Below are 13,649 nucleotides of genomic sequence, written 5' to 3'. Positions count from 1 at the left end.
AAACGCATTTATAGATAATATTGCAGCGTTCCTTAATTCGTGTTACTCTTATGATAATGATTCATACATTAACAGCCAGAACAGGGTCTTACAATGAAGTCCAGCAAATTGTATTGGTGAGAAATAGACTGCTTTAGCAAGGAATAATTGTGGGATAAATAGCATTTCCTTTGTAATGTTGAAGGAATCAAAATAAAATTACAATTGTCAAAAATATGAAGATTAAGTGTTGTGATGTCAAAAAAGATTTATGCAATCATCCTGTTTTATTATTTTGAACCATTATATCACTGCATACAATACTGTGATCGGTAAGCATAGTCAGAAGTGAACAATCGTTGCCTTGGTGATTCTGAAGATTGGCAGTGAATGGAACTCTTTCCAATTGACAGGTTCTTTGTCACATACGTGAAAATGCAACCCCATTATTTCTTTTTATATGGGTGACAAGTTTATGCCTAATTGTCCCAAGGAGGCAGAGTGGATCTTTCCCTTAAACATGACAATCGTTGAATTGATGATGGTACCAAAGGGCTTCAATCAGAGATTAAGGGTGAAAATTTAGAGGGATCTGAGTGGTGTTGATGAAAACAGCAGCAGATGCAGACAGGCCGATCCCAATGTCAGGAGAATCTCGCTTGATCATTTGTGCTTTTCGCAAGCAACGTGGGAATGTTTTTGCTAGGCAACCATGCATTGCTAATTAAGGGGATTATTGCTTGTTAAATGCCTGTTGACAGCACAAGTCACCTCTTTAATATTTAGTTTTCAGTCTTACCAAACCTGCTGAACAAGCTAGACATCAAGAAAAAGCTACATGGAAAGCAGAGTTGGTATCTGGCTAACTCAGCTTGCCTTTATTCATTCACAGGATGAGGGCATTCCTGGTTAGGAAGCATTTATTGCCCATCCCTAATTGCCCAGAGGGCAGTTAAGAGTCAACCACATCGCTGTGGGTCTGGAGTCACATGTAGGCCAGACCATATAAGGATAGCAATTTCCTTCCCTGAAATACATTACAAAAGCATAGAACAATACAGGCCACTCGGCCCAAGATGTTGTGCCAACCTATCATCCTAGTCTAAGATCAAATTACCCTGCATATCTTACATTTTACTTTCATCCATGTGCATATCTAAGAGTCGCTTAAATGAACCAGATGGGTTCTTCTGACAATCAGCAGTCGATTCATGTTCATCATTAAACTCTTAATTATTGTTTTAAAATTGAATTCAAATTCTACCATCTGGCTTGGCAGGATTCAAACTCAGGTCCACAGAATATTATCAGTGCCAACAGTCCAGTGATAATACCACTAGACCATTGCCTTGTGCTCTGAATTACTTCAATGTTGTATGCCACACACCAACATTGCACCATAGGACATTGGAATTCAATTTGTGCCAGGCTCTGAGGAACCTCATACTACATTTCTGATCTATTTACACGATGCTTTTGACTCTCAGTAATGCACTGATAACTCTCATTATAATGCAGCAACAAGGACACTATGAGCTCAGAGACACACGCCCAGCTCAAGGACTGGATCAGGCTGTATCTCCTGGCTCCTCACTCACTGTGGTAAGGAAAGCTTATGGCATGCTTACCTTTATTGGTCGGGAATTGAGTACGAGAGTTAAGATGTCATGTTACAGCTTTATAAGACTTTGGTTAGGCCGCACTTAGAGAATTGCATTCATTTCTGGTCACCACATTGCAGGAAGGATGTGGAAGCTTTGGAGGGGGTGCAGAAGAGGTTTACAGAATGCTGTCTAGATTAGAGGCCGTGCGTTATAGGGAGAGTCTAGAAAAACTCAGGTTGTTTTCTCTAGAGTGGCAGAGGCTGAAGGGAGACTTGATAGAAGTCTGTAAAATTATGATATGCAAATATATGGGATTGACAGTCAGAATCTTTTTCCCAGAGTGGAATTGTCTAAAACTAGGGGGTATGTATTTAAGGTGAGGGGAGATAGTTCAAAGGTGATGCGAGGAGTAAATTTTTCACATAGACAGTGCTAGGACTCTGGAAGACCTTGCCAGGAGTAGTGGTAAAAGCAGATATGAGGGGGCATTTAGATAAGATCATAGAATCCTAACAGTGTGGGAACAGGCCCTTTGACCCAACAAGTCCATAACAAACCTCAGAGCATCCCACCCAGACCCATCCCTGTAACCCACCTCAACTACACATACCAGAATACTACAGGCAATTTAGCATGGCTAATCCACTGACCCGGCATATCTTTGGACTGTGGGGAGAAACTGGAGCAAACCCACACAGACAAGGGGAAAATGGGCAAACTCTACACAGACAGTCATCCGAGAGTGGAACTGAACCTGGGTTGCTGGCATTGTGAGGCAGCAGTGCACGCCACTGTGTCACCCCAAAGCTAAGCACATGAACATGCAAGGAATGGAAGGATATGGGCCAAGGGCAGGCAGAAGGGATTAGTTTCTTTTGACATTGTGATTGGCAAAACATGGTGGGCCAAAGGGCCTGTCCCTGTGCCATAGAGTTCAAAATTCTATGTCAGGGAACTCACTCACTCTGAGCCTATCTGGATACTCATAGACTCCCTGATTTGCACTGCCTTGTCTTTTTGCATTTACCCCCTCTCAGGGAAAGGTATCGGGCTCATATTACATTCTTTTTGCTTTGCCAGTTAGCACAGACAAAAAGGAATGAAGCTCGTCATGGTGTAAAGATCATCTTCTTAAAAATGTTGCCTTTTTTGAAACTGGAGAGTGAAATGAGGAGGAGCTGTATTTTAAAATAAAATGTCTTTGAAAAGTTGATTGCAGATTTGAAAGCAGATACTCTTATTTTGAGGTAACTCTATCATGGACTTATTATTGGTTCCTCATTATTTTGAAGTATGCAACGTGGAAACAAGGAAACACTAATTTGCACTAAACATAACCTTTGTTGAAAATTTTAAAAATTGGAGTGCAAGTCAATCGCATGGAGTTTATAGTTGCAACCATTTAATAAAAATATTATTCCTATTACTGGGAAAGATAATATAAATGCAGACGCTTCATTTCAAATATAAAATGCATAAATGTTAAGAAATGCTAAGGCTGTATAAGCTGTCTAATGGAAGGAGAAGAAATGGTGTTAAATCTTTTGCTGTTTATGTGTCATAGGTGCTGTAATGTAAGGCATTTTTGAAATGGTGTTTCATTTTCCTTAGGGATAAAGGCATGTCAGAGCCATATCTTTTAGTTTGTCTTTTTATAAACTGGTGACTGAAATGAGAAAGAGCTGAGTTTTGTGAAAAAATACTTGACAGAGTGGGTGCAGTTTTGAAAGCAAGTAACTTGACATCCATTTCAGGCACCATTGTAACCAACCGTTTGAAAAGCAGTAATTGCAGAGGGAGTGTACTGACACAGCTTACAGGAAGTTGATTGGCCCATGGATTAATAACCAGTTATCAAAGACAGAACTTTTTTTTAGCTTGGCAACAGCTATGTGATTGCTTCTCAGGTAACTAAGCAGTTTGGAGCTCAGATCACGTTACAGACCAAGTGACAAGTATTCATTTCTTCCCCAGCTGAGTAGGAGTCTCTCTGTTCTCTGCAGTCAAAGTTCTCTGTAAACCTGAAGAAAACCAACTTATCTTTCCTACAATGGTTGCTGTAAGCTGTAACATTGAATGGATAAGTCAGACAATATTTATGAAGAAACAAAACACCTTGTGTCTCTTTCTAACCAATGGAAGCAACATTGAAAGAAAGTGCCAGCCAATGGAAGAAACATAAGAATCAATTCAACCACAGAATTGGGAACAAAGATAATGAGTGATATTTTGGTTTTCCTCTTTGTGCATAGTCAATTACATTGTCTATATGTCTGTTTATGTATAAGCGTGGGTTGTAAAAGGATCACAGTTCTAATTAGAGATAACAAGGTGTAGAGCTGGATGAACACAGCAGTCCAAGCAGCATCAAAGGAGCAGGAAGGCTGACGTTTCGGGCCTAGACCCTTTATTTTCTGAAGAAAGATCTAGGTCTGAAACGTCAGCCTTTCTGCTCCTCTGATGCTGCTTGGACTGCTGTGATCATCCAGCTCTGCATCTTGTTATCTCAGATTCTCCAGCATCTGCAGTTCTTACCATCTCTGACACAGTTTTAATTAGTAGTTTTATATACCAATAGTTCATGACTATTTATCTGTAGCTGGAATCTAATTACTTGCAATAAATAATGGTCTTGTTTGTATATAAATCTGAGGTACGCATTCTTTCAACTGGAGACATAAAGCCAAATAAATTGTGGAAATTTTCACGCTTATAAAAGTCTTGGAAACAGTCAGACAGCTGTTCCAGGTGGTCAGAGACAAGTATTCTCCACATCAGAGTTTGAAAGCTGGGTGCTGGTCAGCACCTCACCCACGTTGAGGCCTTCTGATCTACCAGAGAATGTTTTCATCCTGGAATGAGAGAAAGACAAGTATTAATGAAAATGATATTTGGTAAAGGCAGGGAGGCATCCTGAGCAGAGGTTGGGCAGCCTTGAGGCATGCTGGGTTTCAGAGGTGGAGGTGGATGACAATGAGTGAGGCACGATGGTACAGCCAATAGTTAGAGTGCCATGCATGAGAATTGGTGGCAGGTGGTTGCAGTAGCAGAGATAAAGTGAGTGTAAGTTATCAGAGAACAAATACTGGCACTTATGCTGGTAGACTGGAGAAGGTCATTGACCTTTCAACTACAATATTATGCATTCCTCTGGATTGCTGAGACTGCTTTAGTTTGGGTGGCAACCATGGGCCATGTTGGCATGGTATGGTGTTGTGGCTAGCCCTAGGGGAAGGGAAGCTCCTCCCAACCCATTCAGTCCAGCAGGTCCTGGCCAGCGCCAATTTGCATCCTACCTGCCTTATACAGTGCAAATGTGAGGAATCATAAAGGGTACATATGGTCTGACAATGCTTTACCGTTTACACAACAAGCTTTTACAGATGGCGCAGGTGCAAGTAATGCTGTTGCATGTCGGGATATCCACCAAGCAGTGGGTTTTTCGAGGAACAGTGTGTCACATGGTGGAGTTGGGTTTGGATGTGTCGGACATCATTGGGTCAGAGCAGGTATTTAATGAGGAAAGTTTGGTAAGATATGGTGAGAAAACCTATTGTGCCTCACAGTGGAAAAACAATGTGATATTCGGACCAAACTCATGACTTATAATTTGTGGTGAAAATGACAAAGCTCTTAAAATCTTGCTGCTGTCTTCCTATTTGTATGATTTTCCTGAGTGTGTGTTAAAGTTGGAATGAAGTCTGGAGCTGAATAGCTATGGTGGAACACAAGCAGAAAATTAGTGAAGAAGCTATTAGTAAGTAAGGGCTGCTTAATAACACAGTCAATGATGAATGGAACTTGGCCAGATTGGATCTGCCCTATTTTTTTGTGGCAATATTCCACACAGTGGGCATATGCCAGTGTTGTAGCTGTACTGAAACGGATTGTCTAGGAAAGTAATCTGTTGTTTTATGTGAAATATTCTACTCAACTATATCCTTACAACTACGAGATGTTACCTGGGCACCAGCTTTTGCTATATTGAGTGAAATCATGCAGTTGACTCATATGAATCCATAGAATCCTTACAGTGTGGAAACAGGGCCTTTGGCCCAATAAGTCCACACCAAACACTCAGAGCATCCCAAACAGGCCCATCCCCTCATAACCCACCTAAGCTACATGTCAATGAATATTATGGGCAATTTCCCATGGTCAATCCACCTACCCTGCACATCTTTGGACTGTGGGAGGAAACCGGAGCACCTGGAAGAAACCCATGCAGACACTGGGAGAATGTGCAAACTCCACACAGACAGGCACCCAGGGTTGGAATCAAACCTGAGTCCCTGGTGCTGTGAGGCAGCAGTCCTAGCCACTGAGCCACCTTGCCATCCCATGAATTAAAGACCTGGTTTCTATGATGATAGAAACTTCAGGAGAAGATGGAGATAGAGCATCTATTTGATAATTTTGACTGGAAATCAATGTACACACTTAACTTTGACACTGACATGCTTGACTGTGCCATCTTTGAGGATGGTGTTTTCACAATGTATCCTCATCCCAACAGTTATATAATTGCCCACCACCAACTTGTGATCAGAATGAGAGCCAACATCTGATCCATTGCTATTGCTTATATCTATGTATTCCATATAGCTTCTGCTGTTTATCATAAGAATCCATGTTTAAAGATGCCTACTGCTTTTCCTGACAATGCTTTTGTAATTTTTGACTTAACCCAGTCTCTTGCCTTGATGGTGGAATGAGGAACACATCTAACTGTGGAGTGACAAATTATCATCAAATATTTCCGCTGTGGCTAATTGCAATTCATTGCAAATTTGTAATTTGGCAGGAATGTTCTGAATCTATCCTGTTTAGTTTGATGTTAGTGTGACACACCAAGTTGGATGCTGGCCTTAGTATTAGATTATATTCCCTACCATGTGGAAACAGGCTCTTCAGCCCAAAAAGTCCACACCGCCCCTTGGAGCATTCCACCCAGACCCATTCCCTATAACCCTCACAGCCCTGGAATGAATTTAGGTCTTGTCATCTTCAAGTTGGGTGGTGGTCATTCCTGTCGATACGCTCATATACACACATCTCTGTGAAAGATAGATTAGTGAGGATGCCGTCAAGTGTTGATTCTTTTGTAAGAGTACTGCCTACTGTGGCAATTATACATTTTCGAATTTGGCTGGCTTCGTTAGCAGAGCGCCATTTGTGGTGATGGACATTGAACTTCCTCCCAAAGAGCACATTCTGTGCCATTATAACCTTATTGCTGTTTAACTTGGAGGAGTGCTTATTCACAAACTGGGAGAGGGTGGTGGTGAGCAATCAGCAAGATATTTTCTTATCAATGCATTACTGATACCATAAAACTTCAAGATATTCTGAATAAATGCAAAGTATTCTCAAAGCCACTCCTTCCATGTTGTACACAACTGTGCTGGCATCTTTCATTATACAGTCCTAATGGAGTGACCATAAGACAGAGGCATAATTAGGCCATTTCGCCCATCAAGTCTGCTCTGCCATTTGATCATAGCTAACATGTTCTTTAACCCCAGTCTCTTGCCTTCTCCCTGTAACCCTTCATTCCCTTATTAGTTAAGAACTTATCTATCTCTTTCATAAATACACTCAATGTTTTGGCCTCCACAGCTCTCTGCAGTGATGAGTTCCTCAGATTAATCACCTTCTGGCTGAATAAATTCCTTTTCACCTCACTTCTAGTGGGTTGTTCCTTCACTCTGAGGCTGTGCTCACAGGTCCTAGTCTCTCCCACTCATGGAAACACCTGTTCCATGCTCAGCCAATGCAGACTTTTCGGTATTCTGTAAGTTTCAATGAAATCTCACCCTCAAAACACGACCCAGAGTCCTCAACTGTTCCCCATGACAAGTCCTTAATTGCTCGGATTATTCTAATAACCCTCGTCTGGACATCCTCCAAAGCCAGCACATCTTTCCTGAGTTACAGGCGCCAAAACTGCTCACAGCTTCCCAAATGCAGTCTGACCAGAGCCTTACAAAGGCTCAGCAGTACTTCTTTGCTCTGCTATTCCAGCCCTTCTTGAAATGAATGCAGACTTTGCATTGCCTTCTTAACTGCCACTTGAACCTGCATGTTAACCTCAAAAAAATCCCAAGTTCCTTTGTGTTTCAAATTTCCAAAGTCCCTCCACATTTAAAAAGTAGCCTACACCTCTATTCCTCTTTCCAAAGTGCATAACCTCGCACTTTCCCATGTTGTATTCCGTCTACCACTTCTTCACCCATTCCCCTAGCCTGCCCAATCCGTTTGCATATTCCCACTTCCTGAACAGTGCCTGCTCCCCCCCATCTTTGTGTCATCTGCAACCTAGGCAACAATACCCTCAATTCCTTCATCCAGATCGTTAATGTATAACATTAAATAGTTGTTGTCCCAACAAAGACCCCTGTGGAACTCCACTCGTTACTGGCTGAAATCCTTAAAGAGATCCTTTTATCCTTACTCTGTGTTCTGCCAGTCAGCCAGTTCTCAATGGAATAATAAATAGCAAATGAAAGAATCTGAGACATTGCTGTGAGACATCGTTCCGTTCATGTGATGATGTCAATCTGTTACCTGAATAACCCGATAGACTGCTCCCCTGATGTTAATGCAGAATACAGCAAGGAGAACTTTGTAAAGTTGAGTGAGCGAAGTGTATCTTTATCATGTCTGTAGATGATGCCTTGGTCAGTGTGAAGTGGTACATCTGGTCTTATTCTAAATATATTGCATGTTCCTATTGATTTTTGTAACAATATTGATATGGTTGAATGGCTTACTGGGACTTTGCAGAGGCTGCCCAGTAGTAGAAGCAGATTTCCAATGCTAGAAGACATTAGTGAACCAGATGAGCTTTTACAGTAGCCTAATTCTTTCACTGGGACCACGACGTGTTTTTTGTTTTTGTTTTGAATCAACATTAATTGGCGATATAATGGATTAAGGTTCACAGCCTGATGGATTGGGTCTCAGTCTCCTTGTGTGTAAGTAGAGGAGCCCATCCCCACTCAGTTAGCTCACCCTGACAATATTTATAGGTTCTCAGGTTTTTAACTGGCTTGGGGTGAGCAGCTCCACACCTCACAGTTGTGTGTTTACTTGCTGAACCGGTTGTTCTGTGGTGTGTCGACTTTTGTTCCCCTTCTGGGCAATATCACCTGTGCAACCTCTAATCAAAATGGTGTTCTGCTCCATTCTGAATCTATGATTCTCTAGTGTGGTGGCCTTGTCATTTCGGGTTCTGTTTTTTTAGCAGCAGGCTGTATAAGGCTGTACATGTTTGCTAATGGAGCCCCGTGTTGAGAACCAGGCTTCCAGAAATTTCCACTTATGTCTGTTGTTTGCTTGTCCCAGTGATAGTCATTTTGTCCCAGTTGAACTGATGCCCGTCGTTGTCTGTGTATTGAGAAAAGCGAATCTTGTTTGTGTCTTTTTACTGCCAGCTGGTGTTCATGTATCCCGGTTGTCAGTTTCCTCCTGTTTGTTGCTGCTTGGGATTCCTTATATCACATTATTCCTGTTGACTGTCTTTGATAGCATTTGATGCAGTGTTCAAGTAGGTTTGTGCAACCATGATTCTGTGTTCTAAGGAGTCTGGTTGTCATTTCTGATATAGGGTAGTGTCACTAGTGTGTTCCGTTGTACCCTGTCCCTCTGGCTGTCATATGTTTTGTAGGCATCGATGGATGAAACTTCTTGGGTATCTGTTGTCAGTAAATGCTTTGTGCAGGTGTTCCTCTTCTATTCTCTGGAATTCTGAGGTGTTGCAGAGTGATGTGGCTCATTTAAATAGTGTCTTGATGCTGCTCTGTTTGTATATGGTGGGGTGGTTGCTGTTGAAGGTCAGGACTTGGTTTGCATGTGTAGTAGCATCCCATCAATGAAGAATAGAGTGGGTGTTTCAAGCCTGGTATGACTCTTCTTCAGGACTAGACTGTGTGAAGTTGCACAGTGTTGAACAAGGCTTGAAACTTTAACTCTATCGGTTTCAGTCTCTCTCTCTACAGTTCCTGCCACCGCTTAGTTACTTCAGTATTTTCTGTGTTTGTTTCAGATTTCCAGCATCTCACAGTATTTTGTCTTTATCTAATAAAGTCATGTTAGTTGTTCATTTGCTGGTGGCCTCTCCTGTCTTGGGTGAAAACCCAGTGGCAGTGAGAGGAGGACCTGATGTCACCATATAGGCGTCAAATGATCTACAGTTTGGTGGGACTCCTAGGTTCCACCTACCTACTGATAAAATTACATTTGGAGTGTAAATCATAGAATTACTACAGTGTGGAAATAGGCTCTTCAGCCCAACAAATCCACGCTAGCCCTCCGAGGATCCAACTCAGACCTATTCCCCCGTAGCCAACCTAATCTGCACATCCCTGAACACTTTGGGCAATTTAGCACAGCCAATCCACCTAGCCCACATATCTTTGGACTACAGGAGGAAACCAGAGCACCCAGAGGAAATCCACACAGATGATGTGCAAACTCCGCACAGATAGCTACCCAAGGGTGGAATCGAAACCAGATCCCTGGTGCTGTGAGGCAGAAGAACCAAACACTAAGCCACTGTAGAAGGCTCCCTTTCTGAGCAGCTGCAGTTCAATTGCTGGGCTGACAGCAGCAAGTAACATTTGTGCCCCATAAGTGTCAGGCTGTTTGTAATAAAATACAATCTAACCACTATGCCCTTGACATTCAATGGTTTACCATCTTTGAGTCCCCTACTGTCAACATCCTAAGGGTTACTATTGAACAGAAACTCAACTAATCTCATCCAAATAAACAAAGTGGTTACAAAAACAGATCAGAGGCTGGGAAGTAATTCACATCTTGACTCCCAGAGACTCAAAAACTAAACTTCTACAGTCATTTAAATTGGAGACTTCCAAAGATTCACAATGCTCTCTTTTTAAAAAAAAATTCTCTTTTTTTTTCAAAATGGTATCCCCATTATTAGTAAATTATGCCCCTTTGGTTCTATATTCTATGTTCTACTTGCATCTACTCTGTCTAATCCTTTAAGTATTTTGTAGGTTTCAATTGGATCACCTTTCATTCTTCAAAACTTTTGAGAATACAGGCCCAGTTTGCCCAATTTTTCTCCATAGATCTGTCCTGTTACCCCAGGAACAACTCTGGTGAGCCTGTCTTGCACTCCTTCTATTGCAATAAAATTCTTGCTGAGCTATTGAGACCAAAAGTGCACACTTTACTCCAGGGGATTGTTTAGCAGCTTGGTTAGACAAGTGAAGCAAGACTTCACTACTCCTATATTTAAATCCTCTTGCAACAAAAGCTAACATTATATTCACCTTCCTAATAGCTTTCTCCAATTAATTGTTAGTTTTCAGTAACTTATTGGCATGGGCACTGAGATTGTTTTGTATATCCACACTTTCAAACCTCTTACTATTTAAGAATGGCATATAATTGTGATCTCCCTGCTATAGGAAGAATGTTGTGAAATCTGAAAGGATTCAGAAAAGATTTACAAGGATGTTTCCTGGTTTGGAGGGTTTGAACTATAGGGAGAGACTGAATAGGCTGGGGCTATTTTCCCTGGAGCATAGGAGGCTGAGGGGTGGCCTTATAGAGGTTTAAAAAAAAGTTGTGAGGGGCATAGATAGGGCAAACAGCCAAGGTCGTTTCCCACAGTAGCAGAGTCCAAAGTAGGAGGTTTAAGATTAAGATGAGAGGGAAAAGAATGAAAATGGACCTAAGGGGTAACTTTTTCACAGCGAGGGGAGTGCATGTATGAAATGAGCTGCCAGAGGAAGTGGTGGAGGCTGGTACAATTACAACATTTAAAAGGCACCTGAATGGGTATATGAATAGGAAGAGTGTAGAGGGGTATGGGCTGAATGCTGGAAAATGGGATTAGATTAATTTAGGATATCTGGTCGATGTGGATGAATTAGACCTACGGGTCTGTTTCTGTGCTGTACAACTCTATGACTCTGTGACTCTAAATGCTCTGCACATCTGTTTCTCCCACCCAAGTGAATTACTTCACACTTTCCACACTATATCCCAGCTCTCATTTTCTCACCCATTCACTAAACATCCCCAAATCCTGAAGTCCTGATGCATTTGCCTGGAACATGTATCATGCCCGTAACTTCACAAATACTGCAGGGTGTAACTCTCACTTGGCCGAGCTGGCCTAACATCCATAACACTAAAAGCTTGTTGTTACCCTTTCAAACAGAGTAAACTTACTGTAAAAAAAAACTAACAAGCAACTTAATTTCTCTTGACTTAACTATAATTCTGTCCAATTGACTGCTTTTTTAAAAAAAATATTTTGACTTGACTTAACTTTAGTTTTCTTAGGTAGTGTTCATTTTTTGAAATCCAGATAATTTCACCTTCAACATAAATGACATATTCTTCTTGAGATACACTTTGGAAGAAGGAACAAGACAAGAGAGTACTCAGTGACACTATGAACCCCTTAGGAACAAAGGGATCTTGGGGTACTTATCCACAAATCCCTGAGGGTGGCAATGTAGGTTAGGAGGGTAGTTCACCAGGAATAGAAGACACTTGAATTTATCAATTGAGGCGTAGCTTGTAGAAGCAGGGAGGTTATGTTGGAACTGAACAGAATTTTAGTTAGGCCATAGCGGGCGGACTGTGTACAGTTCCAATCATCATATTAAAGAAAGGACATGATAGCCCTGGAGGACATACAGAGGAGATTCATCAGGATCTTGCCTTTGATGGAGCATTTCAGGTATGAAGAAAGACTGGATAAGCTTGGGCTGCTTTCTTTTGATCAGTGAAGGCTTACAGATGACCTGACTGAAGTGCATAAGATTATGAGAGACATGGAAAGGGTGGATAGAAAGGGTCAATATCAAAGCAGCATAATTTTAAGGTGAAAGGCAAGAGGTTTAACCGGGATTTGTGTAAAGATTTTTCTCTAGAAGGTGGTGTGAGTTTGGAATGCACTGCCTGGGAGGGTGGATAAGATGGGAAACCTCGCAGTCATGGGCCAAGTGCTGGAAAGTTGGACTAGTGCAGATTTAGTATAGGGTCTCTTCCGTACTGTATGATTCTATGATTCATTTTTTGGAGTGTAGCAGACTTCACGTTGAAATTATAAATTAGCAATACCAATGGTACTTTGGGTTCTAATTCATTATCCATTCAAGGGCGGCATGATGGCTCAATGGTTAGCACTGCTGCCTCATAGCACGAGGGATATTAATTCCAACCTCAATTAACTATCTGCGTGGAATTCGCACGTTCTCCCCATATCTATGTGGGGTGCTCCAATTTACTCCCAGTCCAAAGGCATGTAGGTTAAGTGGATTGCCCATGCTATGTTGTATATATTGTCCAGAGATGTACAGTCTAGATGGATTAGTTGTGGGAAACATAGGGCAATGGGGAAAGGGTTGGGAGGATGAATCTGATCAGATGCTAATTAGAGGGGTGGTGCACCCTCAATGAGCCAAAAAGCGCCTTTATGCACAGTAGGCATTCTGTAACCATGGCACCATCTCAGTACTCAGTAGCTTCCCCTTATGGATGGGAGTTTGCTCGCTGAGCTGGAAGGTTAGTTTTCAGACATTTTGTCACCATTCTAGGTAACATAATCAGTGAGCCTCCGATGAAGCGCTGGTGTTATATCCCGCTTTCTATTTATCTGGTTAGGTTTCCTTGGGTTGGTGATGTCATTTCCTGTTCTTTTTCTCAGGGGATGGTAGATTGGCTCCAAATCAATGTGTTTGTTGATGGAGTTCCGGTTGGAATGCCATGCTTCTAGGAATTCTCGTGCATGTCTCTGTTTGGCTTGTCCTAGGATGGATGTGTTGTCCCAGTCAAAGTGGTGTCCTTCCTTATCTGTATGTAAGGATACGAGTGATAGTGGGTCATGTTGTTTTGTGGCTAGTTGATGTTCATGTATCCTGGTGGCTAGCTTTCTGCCAGTTTGTCCAATGTAGTGTTTGTCATAGTTCTTGCAAGGTATTTTGTAGATGACGTTTGTTTTATTTGTTGTCTGTATAGGGTCTTTTAAGTTCATTAGCTGCTGTTTTAGTGTGTTGGTGGGTTTGTGGGCTACCCTGA

This window comes from Stegostoma tigrinum, chromosome 3 (assembly GCF_030684315.1).
Source record: "Stegostoma tigrinum isolate sSteTig4 chromosome 3, sSteTig4.hap1, whole genome shotgun sequence".
NCBI classification, from domain to species: domain Eukaryota; kingdom Metazoa; phylum Chordata; class Chondrichthyes; order Orectolobiformes; family Stegostomatidae; genus Stegostoma; species Stegostoma tigrinum.
This window is presented reverse-complemented; position numbering follows the sequence as displayed.